This window comes from Haliotis rufescens, unplaced genomic scaffold (assembly GCF_023055435.1).
Source record: "Haliotis rufescens isolate VD_foot unplaced genomic scaffold, xgHalRufe1.0.p SCAF_36, whole genome shotgun sequence".
NCBI classification, from domain to species: Eukaryota; Metazoa; Mollusca; class Gastropoda; order Lepetellida; family Haliotidae; genus Haliotis; species Haliotis rufescens.
Window position 1 is genome coordinate 693,038 of NW_025964068.1, and position 23,676 is coordinate 716,713.

Consider the following 23,676-nt stretch of genomic DNA (forward strand, 5'->3'; position numbering starts at 1 on the left):
GTCCCAGGTGCTGAGAATAAAGAGCAGGTACCACACTCACAGTAGCCACTGGCAATGTTGACTTAGGAAGACGGGTGCCATATTACCCATCGCAGATACCGGCTGCAGAGTGAGTGAGTGAGTGAGTGAGTGAGTGAGTGAGTGAGTGAGTGAGTGAGTGAGTATGGTTTTACGCCACTTTTAGCAATATTCCAGCAATATCACAGTGGGGGACACCAGAACTGGGCTTCACACATTGAACTGCACAAAAATTACATATGAATTCTGGAGAGCAAATCTGCATCCAAGCCAAACTATGTGCATGAGGATCTTTGGAAGATTTTTTTTTGTACAATTAGTAGTACATAAGTTATTATTAATAAAGAATTGTTGATAGAAATTGAGTTGGAAGATTGCCATAGAATTACACAATATTCTATCGGCAAATACTTAGAGTTGAAAGTGTATACAAGCATTGATACACGCAAACTCTAAGTAACACCAAAGCTACTTGTATTTAAAAACACATGAATATGTTATACATACATAGCTATGAATTGTAAACAATTGTAACACAAAATCAAAATGGCGGGAAACAACAAGCCACGTTACGGGAAAAAGACGAAGTCTTTTTACGCCAAAATCACCCACTGCACAAATTCGTGAAAGTTATATGAAAAGAATACGTAACCCGTTGCAGATAAAATTTAGAATTATAACCAAAGCTGAAGGTCTCCTGAGACACGTGGAGAAGGCGACTTGTCATCAAAGTCACATGACTGCAGCGATGGTCCATGCAAAAAGCAGGAGTGGAATGTGAAACATCTTTATTTCTTCACTTAAGACCATCGCCATACGTTGTCTTTTTGTTGTCGTAAGGTAAGCAGTGAATGCATTTAGGAGTAATGCAGGATAAGTAAAATACAAAATTTGGATTTTTACTGAGGGTATACAGGCTCATAGAGGGTTAGTAGTTCTGCACTCTGATTAGTCAATCTCACTTTGAGGCATAATAAACTAAAATTGCTATATATTGAGGTATACAGAGTATAAGTACACAACATAAAATGGTCAAACAATGTGCACAAATCATGGACAACACTTTCAGAAACAAAACATGATTTTAAGTTTCAGTATACTGCTCATATTACAGTTTCTGATGTTTGTTATATGTATTGCGTATCATGCTCAAATGATAAAGTATCTCACATGGTGGTTAAGGTTTCAGGATTCTTAAATTTGACATGACCGTGGGGACGCTGGTAAAAAAACATTGACTTATGAAGTAAAAATGCCAGTAAATGTTTTCTGTCACGTTAGTGTTATCAGGGAGTCTCGACAACATAAACAAATCTGGAATATGTTATTTTCAGCCTAAAGCTAAACTACACATGTTCTTAATTTCATTACATCTTAACATAGTGCATTTTGGATTTTAACCTCTTGAACAGATTCGGGTGCAATCATTTGATGGAACAACCGTGTTGTATTTTAGATTCAGTTGTATAGTGGTCTATGAGAAGATATTTACAGACTGCTAAAGTAAGATGGACAAACAGGACTGATATAAGTTCATTTACAATTATCTACAGATGTTTTTCACACTTCACCACTTCCTGGTTTGAAATCATAAGGTGGAGTTTGGAGTGCACATGGCAGACATCACCATGTCAACAAGGCACGCAACTGGAATAATTTGTCTTTACCAGTACTATCAGGGCAAAATTTATTGAAAGATTGCACCATCTCATTTTTATCATTGACAAATTATTCTGCTGTCATCATGTCTGTCATGATTTCAAAATCAAATGTCCATGACCACCTGATTCTGCACTCAAAGTGCAGTAGCAGAAGTAGAACATGGACTTCAAATCCTACTGGCATTGTGTGATAAATAATTCAGTATATCTCCCCTCTTCACACAAATTATTTGTTCAAAGGTTTTGTCTAGTTGGAGTTTGAATGACTTCCATACTAAGCAAGTTGTATTTGAAGACTAGTCCTTTTCGTAAAGTATAATATCTTGAATTTGACTCCTGTACATTTAGGTAAATGTCATAAAGTAACTAAACTGATATCTTGATTTTATCTGTATTATTATTATGGTTCTGTTCTGGTGTACAAAACCTTTCAAATGGCGTGCTGGTTTTCTTGGGCGAATCAGTCAGCAAAGAGCCGCAGTCAAAGGAGAATAATTACAATTTTATTTACAAGAACAATTAACAATTTATAATATCTCAAAATATAGCTGAGGGTGCCACAGAGAGTCAGTACAACCCTGAGTCTAAATTAAATTAATGAGTCTAAATTGAAGTATTTGCTGAATGTTATTCTAATAAAGGTGATGACAGATTTACTTTAATAAAGTAGTTCAAGGCAATCTATAGAGGTTATCACTCGAGTGTGTTTGGGGATGGTAAATATCCTGCATTAGGAATAAACATTGTATTTAGCCTTGGCTAACCTCTTTATCATATAATGTCATTCTTTAATTCTGTGCTTCAAAATCCCTTTCCCTCTCTCATAAACATTACCGAAACATTGCAAGTCTTCCTGGAATTCGTGCATTAATATTTTTTAAGACACAGGGTAAGTGATGTGTCAGTCGGACAGTGACAGTAGCCAACTGAAATCTGTTTCTTATACAGTGGTGAAGCAACATATATGCAAAACATCAATTGTTTTTAATTGCCTTTCGCGGCAATTGTCTGTCCGCTAGAGTTACTGCCATTTGTCAAAGGGAAACTACTCTAACCCTAGTCTTTGAGACGTCACGGCCACGGTCAGACGGTGCTGACAGTCGGTCTGTCCTATCATAACGTTAAGAAGTGTAGTCAGATGTACACACAGCGACAAATTTGTGGAGAAGGTTTCAAGCCGCAGAGGTCTACAAGCACAAATATGGCTACTGATCCTGCTTGGCTAGGCCTCGTGCCCTCGCAAAATTGTTTCAAAATTTATATCTCCAAGGATGCCAAAACTTATAAAATGCCTTAGCTACGTCACAGTTAGACAGTATATTAGACTGTTCTTTTGATAATGAAAGCAATTATCCCTGTAGTTTATCCAGATTCCCGATGGTTAATTCTGACTCGATCGCTGAATGACGAGGGCGACGCCATGTTTGTTTATAAACAGTGAAAGAAGTCCCTTCTCGACCTTTGATATTTGCATCTCTATCCACATATGACCCCAACGGATATCGTTTTTATCTGTTGGCTTTATCCTGCCGAGAAACCTACCAATTATATGAGAGATAAAACTATGTAGACATATATTTTGTCCTATTGAATATCATGTCTGGGAGATGGGATGTTGTTACCTTAGGCTAGTATTTATCTAAAAGCATCAAATGGAATTTGTCATGTGACCAGCAGTGTTGACAGTCGTGTGTTTGGTGTCTGATGATAATATGTGCAAATAAGTGACACAAGGACTCAAACAGGTAAACTTTTGCTATAATCGCATGTGTGAATGTATCTGGCATCTCCTAGCGTTATATGGGCGTGTCAGTTGATGTTTGGAGGGCTCGAATGGGCAGGTTTTGTCAACGAGTGAAAAAGCGTGGATGGTGGACCCCCACTATAACGCTTACGTCGGGCATAAAATCAGGTGTGAGGTTGTTTGTGTTGACATTGGCGATAATCATGCTATGTGGAGATGTTGAAAGCAACCCTGGACCAGCTACCGGGGGTCGGTACTTTCCAAGTGACACCAACAGAGGCAGAGTACAAACCAGACTGTCAGCAAGGAATGTTATAGGTCAGTGTTTGCCAGGTGAACATGGGCAAGCAGATCAGGGTGTATCAGAAATGGCCGACATCACGAGAACGTTGAAGGCAATTCAAGGTGAGATGTCGGCTATGAACATGAAATTTGATTTGTTTGTCAAAGATTATGATGAGAGACTTGTGAATTTAAAATTGGAAAATGAAGATTTAAAACAAAAGGTTATTAATCTAGAATTAAAAACTGATAACATTGAGGCTCATCAAGAAGATCAAATCTCATATTTCATGGCCTGAAAGAGGAACGTGGAGAATCATGGGATATGAGTGAGTCAAAAGTTAGAGCCTTCCTCCATGATCAAACTGGACTTCCTAACGCTGATTCTGTACCAATAGAGAGGGCACACCGTCTAAACAGTAAGAAAGCAAATCAACCTGTCATTGTCAAGTTTGCATCTTACAAAGACAAATCGAGTATTTTAGAGGCAGGCAGAAAACAGCTGAAAGTTGATAATAACTTTTGCATATCGGAGGACTTCACAGAAAGGGTGAGGTGGCTTTGATCACAGTTGTTCCTGTTTATGGACAACGCCCGGAAGGAGGGATGTACCGCCTTTCTTAGCTACGACAAGCTAGTTATAGACGGCAGTGTATACATTCTAGACAAAGCGACGTCTGAGCTGCAATAAATTGGGCAGCACCGTAACTGGGTGAAGAGATCGTCCCCTCAAACCCATTCCCATAGAGATAACCAACATGCTATGACAAGGGGAGATAACTCAGACAGTACTTCCTCTGAAGGGACACAACGCGAAGCACCATAGGACGGCCGTGGCTCCAGTGATAGAGCTGTGATGCCCCTCAACCAGTATCTTCCTTTGCTACTGTCCCCAAAAACATTTTATTAATTTGCACTTGGAACGTAAATGGGCTCCGATCTACTCTCTCTTGCAATGATTTTGTATCTTTTTGTACAAGTTTTGATATATTTGGTTTCTCAGAGACAATGTGTTGATGCACAAAATCTATTATGTCAAACTTTTCATGATTATCTTTGTTTTACATCAGAGGCAAAACGTCGGCAGAAATCATATTTCAAACGGATTAAATGTAACTGGAGAAATTATGTCATTTTTCAATTACTTAAAGCTCATTTGCCTTATCCAACGTTTCTTGCATTCTTCTATATACACCCAGCGGGGTCGACAGAGTATGACAATTCGGAAGATAGTGGTCACGACCTATTAGAAGATTAACTTGAAGAGTTAAAACATGAATATGGAGTTGACTCTTCGTTTATCATATGTGGAGATTTTAATGCTAGAACAGCCTCTGAACCAGATTATATTCTGGATGATGACCCCAAATATGTACCTGTGGATGAAGAATTATGTTTGCTAAACCAAGATTATCTTGTGATAATGCAGTTAACAATTATGGAAAACAATTTCTTGCTTGTGCAAAGCCATGAATATGCATATTGTTAATGGTAGTACAAACGGCGACACTCCAAGTAACATTACTTTTATTTCAAATATAGGAACTAGTGTTGTTGACTAAGTTATCATTAGTACTGCCTTATTTACTAATCTCCATGATATGACTGTATTGCCGCGAACTGAGTCTGATCATTTGCCACTGGAATGTAAGTTAGAAAACATTTTTGCTTTTCAAAATTTGGATTGTAATTTAGTGAATATTCCTGTTGAGAAAATCTCAAGATTTAGACTGCGAGATGATTCTCACTTGAAGTTTGATATCATAATTTCAACCAACTCTTAGAGTTTGATGAAGGAAAAATATGTAATGTTATTAACTGAGGGTGTCAATGCTGCAGTAGTTAAATTAACTGAATTATTTAGACTTTGTTGCTCACAAGTTGGTTATGACAGCTACAATTTTGCTCAAAGCACAGCCACCTTGGTTTGATGAAGAATGTAATAATCGCAAGGCTGAAAAGTACAAATGTTTTTATAAGTTAAGGAAATTTAAGTGCGAAAAGAACATCAATGATTATATATTGGCCAAATCCAACTTTAAACATTGCTGTAAGCAAAAAACGAGTTTCTATGACAGTAAAACAGCTGATGATATGAAAGATGCAGCCTCCCAGAGTAACTGTGAACAGTTTTGGAAATCATTAAAACGCCTTCTCTAAAGTGATAGAGGCAAGTGATCTGTTACCCCATGAGGTGTGGTATTCCTATTTTAAGAGTTTGTTAAACCCGGATCAATGAACTGATCATTTGCTGTTTGATCAATCTGTTCCAGATTTTAGTGAGAGCCATAATGTCACGATTGTAACAAATTGCCATTTACTGAAGAATTGTTATCTAGTCGTATTACTGAGAAAGAAATCCAGGACACTACTGCAGACTTTAAGTTGGGAAAAGCGCCAGGTGAAGACAGTATACCGCCTGAATTCTTAAAACTTTCTAATAATTATTTTCTACCACTTCTAGTCTTGTTATTTAACAAAGTTATTGATATCGGAGTGTTTCCTGAGGTATGGAATCTAGGGATGATAATACCATTATACAATCTACAGGGGCATTTCTCTTTTGAACATCTTAGGGAAGGTTTTTGCATCTATTCTAGAAAAACGCCTTAGAACCTGGATATAGATAATTGAGCTTATTTCAGAATCCCAAGCAGGTTTCCGTTCTCAATATTGTACCATTGATCATATCATTACGCTGCATGCATTATGTTCCAAATATCTCTTTAAGACAAAAGGCAGATTTTATTGTGAATTCATTGATTTTAGAAAGGCGTTTGATAATGTTGACAGGAAAAAATGCTATATTTACTCCTTCAAGAAGGATGCCTTGGTAAAATGTACAATTTGTTAAAAAGTATGTATGCATCTGTAAAAGCATGTGTAAAGATTGGTTGCTTTAAAACTTCTTTTTTTAACACCGCTAGTGGGGTAAGACAAGGCTGCGTTTTGAGCCCTGTCTTATTTATATTCTATATCAATGAGCTTGTTTTGGAAATGTATGCTGCTTGCAGTCATGGTATATTTGTTACCCAAAATATTGAAGATCTGTTGTTACTCTTATTTGCCGATGACATTGTACTTTTCTCGTATACTGTTCAGGGCTTGCAGAGACAGCTTGATGTTTTAAATACATATTGTTTGCAATGGGGATTGTGTGTAAATCTTGATAAATCAAATGTTATTGTGTGTAGAAATGGAGGGATAATAACCAAGTATGAAGCATGGACACTGGATAATGTAAAGATAAAGACGGTAACGTACTATAAATATCTTGGAATAATCTTCTCCTGACGGTTAATATGGTCTAGAGCATGTGAAACCCTTGCCTTACAAGCACGGAAGGCAATAGGGCCAGTTTTTCATTTGTTTAGTAAGAACAGATTTATAAATTTCTCGACTGCTTGTAAAATATTTGACAGTAAAATGGCTCCAATATTGATGTATGGTTCGGAAATATGGGGTATTTAATATTATGATACAATTGAAAAGATACAAACATGCTATTTTAAACATTTTCTTGGTGTGGGTAAATTTGCATGAAACAAAGCTATTCTTGGTGAAACTGGACGTCATTGTATGTTTATAAATACGCAAATAAGGGTAATTAAGTACTGGATTAAGCTTTTGTGAATGAATGCAATGTTCCAATGTTATGTTATGCTCAAAGTATTAGATGAGAATGGAAAAGTCAATTTGGCATCGTATGTGAGGGAAATGTTATGTAATTGCGGTTTTGTGTATGTGTGGTTATTACAAGATGTTGGTGATAAGAACATGTTTTTATTTGCATTTAGAAGACGCTTAAAAGATATATATTTCCAATCATGGTACCACAGTTTAGAGTCTTCTACTTTTTTAGTGCATTATGCTAATGTAAAATCTCTTCTGCAACCCGATTTATACATAACAATACTCAGAGACAAACGATTAGTTAGAGCAATGTGTAAATTTTGAATATCACTTCACAACTTTTGAGTCAACATTATTCGCAAAAGGTCACTGTTAAATATACCTCATACAGAATCTATATGTAAAGAATGTGACTTAAATTTAGTAGAGGATGAAAACCATGTCTTTGTATTTAAGAAATATATTCACTTGAGAAATACTTTTTTTTACCTCATTACAGAAATATTATATAGGTAATATAACGTTTACAAATTTATTTAAATCATGTGATATTACTGTACTACGCTTGATAGCTTTATATTTATGTAAATTATTTAAAATGAGATCGACAGAGATGTAACACTCTGGACATGTGACCTAAAATGTTATTTATCTTACAACTGTACTATGGGCCATGTGGCCTGAACTACAAAATAAACTTGATTGTTTTATTGACAAATCTATTAAACTATGTAAACATAAGTTTTGTCTTATTGAATAGTATGTCTGGGAGATGTGTCTCGTTACCTTAGGCTAGCATCTATCTAAAAAGCTATAACTGAAACTACTAATACTTTGTATCTGCATTTTACCTTGGTTAATATGTATTACTTGCTGTTCTGAAATTTTGTATAAATGTTACACCAAGATAACTAATAAAAGCACTTGTTGTGGATCTAATTATTATTTTAAAACTTAGTATATATGTTATATCATGATATTATCATAACATTATGAATGTAGAATCATAAACATATCAGAATAGCATGACTTTTGATTTCATGTGAACTATAATGAACTTAAAACACATTCAAAAAAAATATTAAACCTCTACTCGTTCTACTGTGTGTTGACAAATTAGATAGCACAGGGTGTATTATTTTCACTGAATTTTATAATCTTTTTAATAAATTTTCATTGTTCCCAGAGTTGTAAAGTACTAAGTAATCAGTCAAAACCTATTTCAGATTACAATGCCATGACACATCACAATAAAAATTCAAAATGCAAAAGCCTTTGAAACAAACAGTGTCATATATCAAACTTACAAAGGTTGCAACACATAATAAGAATCAAATATAGCATGTAACAACAAAGAGCAAAGAATCAAAAGCTGAGAATAAAAGTGACCATTTTGTATTGAAGTTATTTTTGTCATCCTATTTTATAAGCAATATATTTCTCAACTGAATATATGTCTTAAAAGTATACTCACACGCAATAGAAACGCAAGTGGCTTTAAGCAAATAGGTAACTAACACGGAACCATAAATTGATACAAGTTTTAGCATGTAGTGAAGCCTGATGGTGTTATCAATATTTTTGGTTGCATTTTGGAATGCACGAACTGTCACAAACTGTAGTGGGTATAAAACTGTGGCCGATTCTTGGACCTACCACTCCTTGGTCAACAATGCCACGCCTAACTCAAATTCAGAGAAACCAGGCTATCGGACGTTTGGAAGCTGGAGAATCTGTCCAAGATGTTGCCCGTCATTTCAACGTTAACATAACCACAATTTACCGTCTCATGCATCAATACAATGCTACACAGACCACAGATGACCTTCCTCGGAGCAGTCGTCCTAGGGTCACCACACCTCGACAAGATCGGCAGATTACCCGTCAACACCAGCGACATCCGTTCCTAACTGCAAGTGAAAGTGCTTGACAGACCATAGGAACACATAATCGACACATTAGCCGGGACACTGTGATCCGACGTCTCCGTTCGAACAACCTCAAATGTCGCTGACCAGCACGTCGTCCTGTTCTCCAACAACGGCATTGACAAGCACGACTTCAGTGGGCACAGGGTCATCACAATTGGCATCATCGTGAGTGGAGGCGTGTCATCTTCTCTGAAAGTCGCTTTTGTGTCTCCAATGCAGACGGAAGAGTCAGAATTTGCTGGCGTCGAGGTGATCGTTTCGCTGACAGAAACGTTGTGGAAGGGATCCATGGGGTGGACCTAGCGTCATGATATGGGCAGGGATTGGACTTAATACAAGACTTGGACCCATGTGCTTTCTGAATGTTGGTCAAGGTTGGGGACACGGCGTCACTGCTCAGCGGTATATCAACCAAGTGATCAGACCCCATATGTTCCATTTTTTGCACAACATCAACAACACATTTTCCAGCAAGACAACGCTTGTCCCCATGTTGTCAGAGCTACCATGGCCTTTCTGCAACAACACAACATCCGTGTTCTACCGTGGCCAACCCTCAGCCCTGATCTGAACCACATCTAACACTTGTGGGATGAGGTTCAAAGGCGTCTGCACAATGTGCGCCCAGTCCCTACAACTGCCGATGAACTACGCACAGCTGCTCTGGATGTGTTCAGGAGGATCCCTAGGGCCTTCACAAATCATCTGATCCACTCAATGTACAGGAGATGTGTGGCAGTGATCAATGCTAATGGTGGTCACACCAGCTATTGACTGACATTTTGGGTATTGATCCGAAACTGTGTAAGCCCTTAACATTTGAAAAAAACAATTATGTCATCTGCCTTTTAATCCATCATTTGCCTTTTAATCCATTAAACTGTCTTCAGTCAAATGTTTGTCAATCTTGCCCTATTAGTATTTCTTGTCTTTACTGTTGAAAATAAATAACATGTATACTGCATACCTGACTAGCGTTTCTTTTGCATGTGAGTATATATCTATTTTCAGTTTGATTCTACATACATGAATATGCCTTTTCCCCAATAAAAGTACATGATTGATTAATGAATTTAAGTGGTTGGAACCAATCCAAATAAGAACTTTTGCAAATTTCATTTTTGTGAAAGATAGTTTTTAAGCCAAAGTACAAGATAAATCCAAAATGCTTCACTGTCATTACATCCCCAAAAGACATGGCAGACATTCTCATGGACAGCATTACAAAAGTCACATACATAATTGTCTACAAAATTAATTGTAAACAGTTGTGTAGAAAATTCTGTGAAGAAATATGTATTGAAAAACTAAATGTTTTACATACTTGAGTTTATCTCTGTAGACAGAAGATTGTAAATTTTACAATAAATTGTACATAGAGAATACTACACTCTTTCTCGTTAGATACCATTTTTACGAAACGAGTGGACTTTCTATGGTATCTGACCAAGTAAAAATGGTATCTAACGAGAATGAGTTTTTGAAATTTTTGGGACAAATTATTTACATGTATAAAATATCACAGAGAGAAAATTGTTAATGCACCAATCACATGAAGCATTCTACAGGGAGCTCATTGCATGTACACCAATATTTCTTCGGAACTCGAAAGACCACATTGTCTTTCTGCAATACAGTTAATATTGTCACATGATTAATTTTATGACTGTGTGGAGCTTTGACGTGTTTTGGCATGAATGCAACGCCATTTTTTGTTGCCTAGCTAAGATAACAGGATGTCCTGAGGGCATGCCCCAAACAACAGCTTGAATTAAATGCTTATTCATAATCTTTAATTACCAAAGTTATTCAAAATACAACGTGTTTGTTTGAAATGTGGCAACACTGTATGTCGCTGATGAGATTTTGATGTTTGGATTCATAGGTTTAGTCATAACCATACAGATGAAAGTGGAATCTTATTTTTCTCCTTATTTTGAGCTTTATCTTTTCAAAATAGTAGGGCTTGCGTGTGTGTCTATACTACTAGCATCAATGCATATGTACCCATGCTTCACGTACGTATAGACGTCATGCAAATGTTGAAGCGTAAAACCAGCATCATGGCATGGCACTCTTAACAACCCTCTTCACATGAAATTATGCTTTTTTACCCCATTGACTACTCCAAAGCTTCAATTAGGGTTGGCATCTCTGCGACAGCACAAACCAGCTTGGCATTTCTTTAAACACTTCATTAAAACCTCAATCATGCCTCCATGATTGAATCGATAGGTGAAGATGAGAAGAGGAACGATCGACCATATCCACGATCGTCGATCTAATACCTAACAACACCACATGCCCAAAGCAGAGGTGAGTGGAACAGAGGATTGGGACACTGGGATCCTGGCACCCCTTATGGCGCCTTCCAGAAGAAGACTGAAGTCTCTACAGACGAATGATTCCCATGCAAATTATGATTGAAGCGAACTCTGTTGATGTCTAAGCATTAATCTCACTCACTCGAGCAGCCGTCGTGAGAGCTCGAGTTTTAAGCGTGATGCATTCAAACTCCTTGGCAAGTGGTTTGTATTCAGCCGAAGTACGTTGACGAAGTATGATGATAAGATCCTAGGTCGGTGGTCAAAACCGAGATGACTGATCCGCCAACATGTAAGACAAAATTCATCATTGCAGTTCAGCAACCAAAGAGACGTTTGTGCTCGTTGTAGTACAGTGACTTGGTTGACGATCTTTGAGACTCAGAAATGGTCTTGGCTATCCTTCTGGAGTAACCCTTGGCAACAAGGGATTTCTGTAAATGTGTCAAAAGCACAGACTGAGGGTTTCGGGAGGTGTGTGGAGCAGCTAGGAGTGAAGTTGACCCTTAGAGGTAGACGATGAAATGGTGAACCAAGTCCAAGTTTGCCAGTAGGTTGCGACCAAAAGAAGTGTGAGGTGACTGTTGGATGTATCTTCTGCAGGACCCAAGGTATCAGTGTTTAGGCCCCCCCACAAGATTGTTAATGAATCATGGTCCCAAGTCTGAGGATTGGGAATGGGATATACTAATCGGGTTGCTAAAAGATTGATTTGGGACAAAAATCTATTGGAAGATCATGGGATGTAGGCGCCATTCCGTGGGAGATGGTTTGTTGATAAGAAGATGACGCGAATGTGTCTCGCCCGAACTTGAATGTGGAGAGAATCGATTAGTTGAAAAGAGTTAAGCGCCAGAGACAAAAGTGACATTGAATCGATGTAGCCAACCTTGTTCATCTACTAAACGACGGATAGGTTGTCCGACTAGACCATTAGGCAGGAGGCACGAAGAAGTGTCACCCAGTGTGACACTGCCAATATCACTTATATGAACTTTAAGTTGTTGTAGTGAAGATGGCAGCAAAAAATAGAACCTGACAATCGTCATTCTGGATATTTGGCTTGAGAAAAACACTGAATTGGTCACAGGTGAAGTTGTCCACTCCTGGTGAGAGCCTGTGCTGACATCAGGAGACAGATACGTTGTTGCCATTGATGCAGGGAAAGGGACTGTCTGAATGCACAGCCGTTAAAGGAACTGGATTTGCTAGTAATAACGTCCAACAGAGTGGGATTAAAGGCAGGTTGTTTATGGTCTTATCGTTGTTGATCTTCAAGCTGGTTACGTTGTAAAGTTTGTAGATCCATTGTCACCTAGAGAGTGTCATTCTGAACCTCCTGTGTTGTGTCTTGAATGCGTCCAGTAAACAGTGAAGAAGTTGATCAAGGCAGCAAGAAGATCCAAAATAACCATAACCTTGTCCTGGATAAGACCGACAGTACCTCGAAAGCATGCTTCTTCAGTAGAAGATGCGTGATCTAAGGTAATATCCATCGCCGATATAATAGTGGAAACAAGCGGTAGTGTATTTGGTGCATAGTAGTGTCAAGGCGCACTAAATCTCTAATGTCCACTTTAGAGCAGGCTGTTATCGATTTCATACCCAGCGAAAGAACCAAAAGGCTTTATCCAGATTTGTAACCTTATCCCCTGAAACCAGTCTGGGGCGTCGATCCTGTGGGGTACGTCGAGCCTTGAAAGTTTGTCAAACCTTGGAAGCAGCTGCCTAGGAGGTTCCCCGAACCTTATCAACATGCCAATCCGGGGAGGAGTCACAATCCTTGGAGGTATGGTGAGACTAGGAAGATCACTGATCCTGTGATTGCCAATCCAAAACCTGGGATGAAGGATAAATCATAAGGATTCCACAAGGTAGGAAGTATCTGTGTGGAGGACTGTTGTGTCACCCGAGCATCTAGTACAGTCATGGTAGGTGGACGTCTAACTGGAGGCAGAGATGTGAAACCTAAGCGGCTCATTGAAGAAATTGTGCCCTGTATGTGTTTTGGGTAAAGGCATTTGTTGGTAGTAACCAAGCAATGAGGGTTGTCTTTGTGCCGATGAGGACAGGAAAATTCATGGCAAGGAAAGGGGTAGTAGCTTGACTGAGGACGGTATTCCATGTTAGCATTGTCATCAGAGTACCCTTGCCATGGGGGGAAAGGGGTCCATATACTGTGGGTAGTATTCCCAATCATGCGCAGGGAAGTACATAGGCATTATATGAAGCATGGTTGCAAGGAATTGTCTTGTTGTTGATGACAATAATCATAAGTCCGAGGACTATCACGTAGGCTAGTCAGGATGACTGGAAGAAGATGAATGAGCCAAGTGCGACATGTATCCAATAGAATTGGTATAAAGTTCATCTTCCGAACCGATACATGAAGTGTCTCTCCGTGAGTTACGATGGGTGGATGACCTATTCCCTGATCGTCAATACTTGGAAGAATAACGTTCAGTGAAAAAACGTAGTGGTTAGTCGAATGTTGGGAGAATGTAGATCCTTAGAGTTATGTCGCACTTCTGAGATGTGTCGATCCCGTGATCGATGAACCCTAGACTGCTGATCCCAATATTGAGTTTGTCAAACCTTAGATGTCGAATGTAGAGACTTCACAAGAGACGATCCTCATGAGAATACTCTTGAGAACGAGATCTAAATCTTGATTAAGAGAAGAGTCCAATGAATCTGTCAGGGAATGGGGACTCTTGAACATCTAGGAGTAGAGAGCGACGAGAAGTGACTGTAGATGGTACAATTGAAGCTGCTGTCTTAGGGATTCCCTCAGGTGGAAAAAGTGTGACATTCTTAGTGACAGAACACGAGGACAATGAAGAAACAATACAATCTCCGGTAGAGTTCATAGCAGTGAAAGTTGACTGTTGACTTTGATACAGATGTGGTCAGATCCACATTCGCCAAAAGAACTTTCCATACATCCAAACCTGTAGGCTGGTTCGCCGAAGCTGACAAAGGTAGAATATTCGAGACGGAAACGTCTTCTGTCTGAGACACCATCATCGTTGACTGATAAAACAGGAAGCACTGGGTTCGATGATTCCACATTTGTCGAAGGTGCTGATAGTTCTGCCTATCTTCTTGGCTTTTTCACCAGAGATTTCTTGGTTTTAGTAATTTTGTAAGAAATCTTGGAGAGCTCACAGCACTTACATTCGTGCAAGTAAATACCAAAGGATTCATCAGGCAAATCTATTCATTGAGCACAACGCACCGATGTTCTGTAATGTCAGATCCATATTCACTGAAAGAACTTTCCATACATCCGAACCTGTGGGCTGATCCGCTGAAGCTGACGAAGGTAGAATCTTTGAAATAGGCTGAGTGGTCAAGACAGAGATGTAAAAAAAATATTGGATCCACAGTCATTATTTGACGGATAATATGGGAAGCTTTGGGTTCGACAAATCATCTAGGGCGCAGATAGTTTTGCCGATGATTTAGACTTCTTCACCAGATTTCTCTTAGTTTTTGTCGATTTTCAAAAGTTTTTACAAGAGCCTATCCTGAAGGATTCATTGGGCAAATCAATGCATTGAGCGCAGATGTGCTACAGCACCCACAACAGTCAGACATCATGCTGGGGTTGGATGGAGAGAATACCAGTCTTCAAGAAAGACACGCAGCGCGACGCATGATCTGTTTGTCCATGATGAAAAATAACAATGAAGAAAAATGAAGACTTGAAGAGGGAAAATGGAAAAAGAGCAAAAAAACAAACAGATTCACTTGGTGTTTAAAACACATCACCACAATGTGATTAGAAAGAGAATGAGTTGGCTGGGGAAATAATGTGCTCAGTACATGAATGTCCCAGAATGTTGGGAGGTGACCATGGTAATGCCAGGTGTGTTCAGGTGAATTGTTTTTTAGAAACTGGAAACCTTTGTTTGGGCATGTTTCCACTTAGGATTGAAAGAACAGTAAACAGTAAGATTTGATATTAATTTATCAGAAAATATTCTGAAGCCTTTGACAGGTTTCATTACTTATGCAACTGTTATTATACAAATTATGTAATATGTTTCTACTATCCTTGATTGGTGCTTTCCACGAGTCTGGTATATTGAAAATTACCTATCCATTATCGAATATAGCACCTTTTATCAGATATTTTAGTTTTAATTCTTCAAATGACATGAATCCGTTTTCATTGCATACACTACTGCCCTGAAGTTCATTCCCCGTACACGAATGGGCAACGTGTGATGTAACACGTGTGCACCGGGTTGGCATAACACCCGTGTGAACGCGTTGAACATGGGTGTACACCCTGTCCATTAACATATGTGTGACCTATGACCCGCATTTCGGAGGGAAGAAACTTTTTACCATAGGTGGACCAATGTTAAGCTGAAATTGGAGGTCAAAATAAGGAGAACCTTCTTTTATTTCCTGACAAAAACATATTAAAACACATTATGTCAGTTTCTTGCAGATGTTTTTAGAAGTGATTTTGTAGGAAAATAATGAATACTCTTGTGATCAATCAGATCCATCATATTTATACGACCATTCGCTTCTACAGTGATCTTTTGTGATGGTGTTAACCTTCAGCCTGCTGAATTGTTTCAGAAGGAGAACCATTTCAAACAGTCAGTGCTTCATTAGACAAGAGCCAATTGAAGAAATATTTTGCACATTTATTCCTGATAGAAAACTACATATTACTATGTAAACATTTCTGGATGGTTTCAATCATACCAAGGTTAAGACCAAAGCGAAATCAAAATTTCAAAATTTCGTGAACTTGCCTGAATTACGTTGCTGAAGGTGGTTTACGTTTCATGTTAGGAACCTTTTTAGATCGTTAAGGTAGTGCAAATTGATTTCAATAACCATATCTCCGATATCTTAGTATGAATTCAATGGTTTTTTTATTGGTAAATAGCAGTGCGATGGCAAATTATGAAGTTTTCACAACCGTTAAACAGAAAAAAAACCTCAATTTTCGAGGTCATCATGTCAGTTGCAGAAATACGAATATTCGGGTTAATCAAATATGTCACGTCATAGGATTTGCAGGAATCAATTAATGACTCATAAATGTTCACCAATCCTAATTTCAAGTGTTTTGGTTGAATATTTACGATATATACGAAAATACAAATACTGTGTCATGATGGTAGCAGACATTTGAAAATCAAACATGGCGCGCTTTGCCCGACCTCGGCATAAGTTATTGCTATTTTAATAGAGTTAACATTGCCTTCAAATATCTAACAATAGTTATCATTGTGTATAATTTTAAGAATACTACCTCTATTACATCATAGCCATAAATTCCTGTTTATGCTGTGAACCACACTACAAATTTTAATAAATTTTCAACAGACATCCTCTTCACTGCCAACATATCTAATAGTTGTGAGGGAAACTCTATCCCTCGCCAGAGACGCCACTGCGCATGTTTGCAATACATATCTTCTATGATTTCATATCACTTTATGACGTAGCTTCCGTTATGCCCTTTTGGATAGTGATATTTAACGTATTTTGACCTTAGTCCGGCCGTGAGGTCTCCCATGACGTCACTTCCGGTGGTAGTACATCATACATCCTAGATTATCATGTAGAAACCGTATATCACTTGCATCCTTTCGATCTATGATTTCAGTGTTGCCACTTGACTTGTCTACTATCCAATAGCAAACTAAGTACAAAGGTCAACTTACCCTGAGTTCATGAGGTATTCTGAAATCCCCCCCCCCCCTTCTCCCAATCCCCGAGAGAAGAGGGTGTGACAAGGTTACTTGGAGACTATCACCTGGGCTGCCACACCAAGGGTCTCAGTGTGTATAGTCCATCCAGATCGGTCTGTATGTCTTGTAAGTAAAAGTTTGTAATTATCCCCCATAGTAGAGTCCCCATTGCATGAAGAACCAGTGTTAGCGAAAGAACCGCACCCCCTGCTCAGGCTGCGCTGGGGGTAGGACATATGGCTGGGGGTAGAATAATCCCGGTCATATGATCTATGGCTAGCGGAGCGGGAATCACGTGTTCTGTAACTGTATGATTGTGATGTAACATCCACTTCACTTTCCCCGCCCGTATAACTGGACTGTGTGACAGTATGGGATGGCGGACGCTTGGGAATTCTATCCTGATTTGCACGAGTAATGATGTCAGTTCGTCTATCATTGTGGCTAGAAAGTGACTGGTGTGTATTTCTATGTACACTGCGATGCAATGTCCGTGATTCACGATCTACCCTATGATGTGCGTGGTAGGGAGGGGGATCTATGAGATTCTCGATCTCTTTTTATGACTCTCCAACTGTCCTCATATTCTGATTCAGCTTGTCTGTGTGCGTGTCTGCTGTGTGAGGATGCCCTGTCATATTCAGCCTTAGATCCCTTTTGAATGTCATGTTGTACGACGGATTCTTTTAGATATGAGATTTCATGAGACATTTATTGCATACGTTTGTCAATCATTACAGACATGGAATTGGTTATTTTCTCCATGAACTCATTTAAGTTAAAGGGGAAACGTGGCATAGAGTGGAGATCAGTTGCTTCTTCCAAGCCTAGATTATCCACCTTATCAGTCGCTTCTGGATGTACGTGACTGGTTACATTAAAACCTGAAAGGTACATTGGCTCCTTAACTATATTGGGAGAGTGGGATGAGGGACGAGATCTCTTCTCCTCAAAAGGCGAGACAGCGTCCTCCACGTGATTATCTTTAGGTGTCACAACAGACTTAATCACTTTTTTTACATGAAGCAGATAAATATTTTGCTGATGCTCAAGTGTTCTTCTTATAATCAGGATCATTGAGCCTTGCCTTAGAAAGTTTGTCAAACTTCTCCTTGGACAAAGGTTCGCAATAACTGCACCTTGATTTTTGCGTTCAATTGCTTTTCTTGCATGAAAGACACCTAGGGTGAGGGTCACCAGAGATTTGATGTTGCCCACAACCTGAACAGACGGGCGTCTGTTTTGGGGATGAAGACCTCATCCCACAACACGTTCTCTAACTAATTACTTACGAGAGCCTTCTGCCTTTTTATACCCCTGTTCTCTGCTTGTAGAACTGGTCACTGCTTGTCTTTAGTGAAGCTTGAGATGATCTAGTGTGGCTTGTAATTTTGGAACAACAATCACGTGTACAGATGTATGCAATGAAAATTTTTCCTTGTTGTCATCTGGACACACAAGAAAGAAGTGAGGTGACTTCCGCCTTGTGCATGGGCAGTGGCGTCTCTCTATTAGATATGTTGGCAGTGAAGAAGACTTCTGTTGAAAATTTATTAAAATTTGTATTGTTGTTCTCAGAATAAAAAGGAATTTATGGCTATGATGTAATAGAGGTAGGGTATTCACAAGAATTATATGCCTTGGCGAAAGTTTACGATCTTCTCAATCGAAGAATGTTTCATTAGTCATTTTCCGTTTAGTATTTTTTCTACAGAGCATGCTCAGTGCTACGGATGTGACGTCATTTTGTTTTTCTATATTAACAACAAGAGCCTCAATGTCGTTCAGCTTGTTTCCAATGTTCTCTCAGCTGTCATTACGAATCACGGTCATCCAAGGAAAATCTACAACAATCCTTTGCCATCCTGTTATGCAGTACAACAGTTTGTTGCTATCGTAACAATGGCTGACCGATGACGATCTAAAGCCAGACCTTAATCAACATGAACGGTTAACCAGGATACGACCTCTGACCTGCATGAAAACAACAATGGCAACGATCGTGGTGAAGCGTCTAGCCCAGTTTCCTCACACAGGAATGTAAACAGAAACTCTCTATATTTGACAGCAGCTGATATTCGACAACGTCTGACAGACATGGGTGTCAATGTGCCCACTTCCTGGTCCAGACGGACATTAATGCACCTCTACAATGAAAATTTGAGGGTGATGACAAGAACGGTCACCACCGCTACGATCTCTCAACCAGCTCCAGTCAGTCAAGATCAAGGCGATGATGTGCGGCTACAGAGAGACAATTCACAGGATTTTGCTCTGATAAATACAGTGACAGTGTTTTCATTACAAAGGGAGATCGCCGAATTGAAGTCTATCATCATGAACTTGGGACAACAATTACAAACTCCTACATGTACATTTACCACCACCAGTGACAACGATAACCCCAGAGAGGAGTCAAGACAAGCCACAGGAGCAAGTAGTGATGTTCCCAGTCAGCTAAACAGGGATGTACCCTCGGATTCACTGCCACACATTCACACATTTCATCCACTCTAAAAGGAGGATACAACAAGGTAAATATGTCAATTTAGCCTTGCTTCTTCTGCCAAATCAGGAAAAGTTAGACAGAGTGTCAGATTTTGATGGACAGACTTTCAACTTACGTGATGAACCAAGGATTAATCGCTCATTAACACTTGGAGAATTCATCAAGGCATTTGGAATATACAAGGAGGGGCTGGCAATGCAGAGAAACGACGTCAACTGGACGGCCATGAACAGACAGTGATTGATTTGGCCACTCAGTATGGTGGGACAGCCCACTATGATTATCACAGGTTGTTTGCGGCAAGGGTGGCAGCCTTTCCTGAGGAAGGTACCAGCATTTGGTGGGATATACACGATCAGAGACTATGGACAAGAGTTTCATCTGGCCTCCATCTTGTAATGTTTGCCATAGCATTACCCACAACACAGAACTGTGTCGCAATGTGGCAGACCCCAACAGACGACCACCTATAAGACCTTGGACTCATAACAACAACAGATCAATCAACAATCATCAGACCAACTCAAGGGGCCGTCCACGTGTTATGAATCAGGGACGAGAAGTATGTAACAATTTTGAATGACCTCTGGATGTACTCGACACAACTGCCCATTCCTACATGTTTGTACAACGTGTCAAGGCACTTCACATGGACAATCCAAATGCCACAGCTACGGCAGTAGAAAAGACAAGAACTGACTACCAGCCCCAGCGACGTCCCAATATCTATTACCACCAATCAATGTTGCAAACTTGCAACTTGAACTTTCTTCTCATCCAGACAGGAACTTTGTTAATTTTCTGATTCACGGTTTGGAGGATGGTTTTTCCCCCCATGCTAAATTCTTTTCCCAAGACACTGTTGAATGTAGGAATGTCATCACTAAGCAGTGGAAACAGACGTCACAAGGGGCTATGTGACTGGACCCTTTGGGACACCACCATACAGCGTGTATAGAGTCAGTACTTTAGATGTAGGTGAAGGGAAATATTCAAAAGAGAAGAGACTTATTCTGGACCTATCAGCACCTCATGACAGTGAGTCAGTCCCTTCCTTACTTACCTGGTACAGCGCAGCCGCCAGTTTCCAATTCCATACCCGTAGGGTACACCTATCTTCAATTCCATAATAATCTGCTCCCTCTACACCTCTACCAGCAGGTGTCTCTATTCTCGCAGGCCGGCATGGCCCTGGTCTGGTGCAGCCACCAGTTTCCAATTCCATAATAATCTGCTTCCTCTACACCTATACCTGCAGGGTATCTCTATTCTCGCAGGCTGGCCCTGGTCCAGCGCAGCCACCAGTTTCCAATTCCATACCCGCAGGGTGCAGCTATCTTCAATTCCATAATAATCTGCTCCCACTAACACCTCTACCCGCAGGGTATCTCTATTCTCGCAGGCCGGCACAGCCCTGGTCCGGTGCAGCCACCGGTTTCCAATTTCATACCCGCAGGGTACACCTATCCTTAAATTTTGCTTGTCGTGTGATCCCCCCCGGAAGATCTTTTGTGTCCTACCTTATAGACTTATCAACCAGAGTAGCCAAACTGCATCATCATATTCAGCTGTCTCAAGACCGTCGAATCGACTTGCGCATGTGGAACCTTTTCCTGTCACAGTGGAATGGCATACCAGTATTTCATGATATAGAAGTGACATCCGCCTCATACCTGAACCTATATACTGACGCAGCTGCAATGGTTGGCCATGGTGGATACTTCAATGGGGCCTGGTTTGCAGAGAAACGGCCATCAGACGTTACAAATTCCTGGAGTACGAATCTTCTATGACATTCATGGAGCCGATTATGGTTGCTGCTAAACTTTGGGGACATTTGGGGACACAGAGACGAGTGCTATTTCATTGCAACAACCAGGCCACTGTGTTTATTATTAAGAAAGGTCAATCAAAATGCAGGAAGATTATGGCTTTGATGACCACACTGACTTGGACGGCAGCTAGAAATAATTTTGTTCTTTTAGCTCAACATGTGCCCGGCATACACAAGAATCTTGCTGATACTCTTTCTCCGTTCCACATGGAGAAATTCCGCAGACTGGTGCCGCAGGCAGATGTACTTCCGCAACAGTGCCCACCTAGCTCAGACATCATGTGGACTTGAACAGTTACCTCAGTACCCTGTGGCAGCAGCTATCAGTCAGGGTACTAAATCTGCATACTCTACAGGCTTCCAGTGCTATGTAAATTTTCTGTTGAAATTCAGCCTAGTCAGCAACCTGTTGATCCAGTCCACGCTCTCACCGATAAGTGAGACTTATCTACAATATTTCGTGGCCCATTGTTTTGGAGTGCTAAAACTGAAACATGACACAGTGGAAACTTACCTGGCCGGCATCAAGTTCATGTACCTCCAAGCTGGTATCAAGAACCTTTTTGACGATGTATCTTCAGGAGCTGTACACAGACTACAGACTTCATTAAGTGGTTACAAGAAGATGCAATCAACATCTACAAAGAAGCGCTTGCCTATTACACAGTGTTTTATGTAAACCAGTGGCTCAGTTACGAGCAGACGTGTTTGGATATTTTAACTATCTGGCTATGCAATGTATGTGCATAACTGCCCATTTTGGATTTCTCTGTTGTGGAGAATTTACTTGTGCCTCGTCATTTGATCCAGATGTACATCTAACAGTGAGTGATGTGCAATTTAAACAGACACAACAAAAGTACACCCTAACCTTACAAGCTTCCAAACAGATCCCTTCAGAAAGGGTGTGCAACTAGTGTTGTTCGCTACATCTAAGACTGTGTGTCCTCACATGACCCTTATGATATGGCTTCAAGTTAGGAAGTTGAACGGAGCAAGACCCAGTGATCCTCTCTTCGTGGAATCAAACTCTAAAGCTATTACTAGAACTGTCTTCTTGTCCAGGCTGAACATTGCTCTCACCAGGGCAGGCTTAGAATCCAGTGCTTATTCTGGACATTCATTCTGTATTGGTGCAGCGACTACAGCTGTTAGTGCCAGTGTGGAAGATCATTGGGCAGGTGAAATTCAGACTGTTTCACCAGATACATCAGAACACCAGAAGAGACATTAAGGAAAGCCCAACGAACATTATGCTATGAGTGACTCTTTCTTTCATTAGAGGCTTGATCAACATGTGTGTTGTGACTTACATTATTCAGCTTCTAATACCTCAACCCACATGACTGAACTGTTATTCCTATTGGTGAAACTAACACTTATCAGTGCTCCCTAGCACTGTTCAATCTTGTTCTGTGACATTACCTGGATAATATAACTCACTGGATTCAGTTTTTAATTCTCATATGTATTATATTTACGTCTTATATCACTTATTTTATACTTTTCCTATCACTTTAGGGGCTCTCAGTTTTTACCTCGCTTTTGGCTTATCAAGTCAATCATTCTGTAAACTATCATTATATGGCTTGTGGCCCCCAAAGTTTTTTCATTTTCAATCATACCCGCAGGGTATCACCCTTTCTACATATTTTCATTTTACCTTTTTAGATCTACCCGCAGGGTTCTAAATCATCTTCATATATATTTCAAATTATTTTACGCAACCTGCAGGGCTGCCTTTTTATGCTACTTACCCGCAGCGTAAGTTACCTTTCTAACACCGAGCCAGCCGTTCATTTCCTTACAGTTGATATGATGGGTCTTCTCTCGTGTGCTCCAAGATCCCTGTACCGTATGGGCTCCCCATCCTGAATCTGACATGTCTGTGAATGGATGGTGTTCAGGTGTCTGATAAGTCAGAGGGATGCCCTTCATCACATGTTCTCTGTGGGTCCACCAACGGAGGTCTCGTACTAAGTTGGTAGGTAACTGAGTCTTGAATTCTAGGGTC

General features: G+C 39.8%; 1 protein-coding gene across 1 annotated transcript in view; it reads right to left on the reverse strand.

Moving 5' to 3' along the window:
- LOC124119292 (tetratricopeptide repeat protein 28-like) overlaps positions 1-23,676 on the reverse strand; it is a 309,240-nt gene that overhangs the window by 4,989 nt on the left and 280,575 nt on the right. The window lies entirely within an intron of this gene.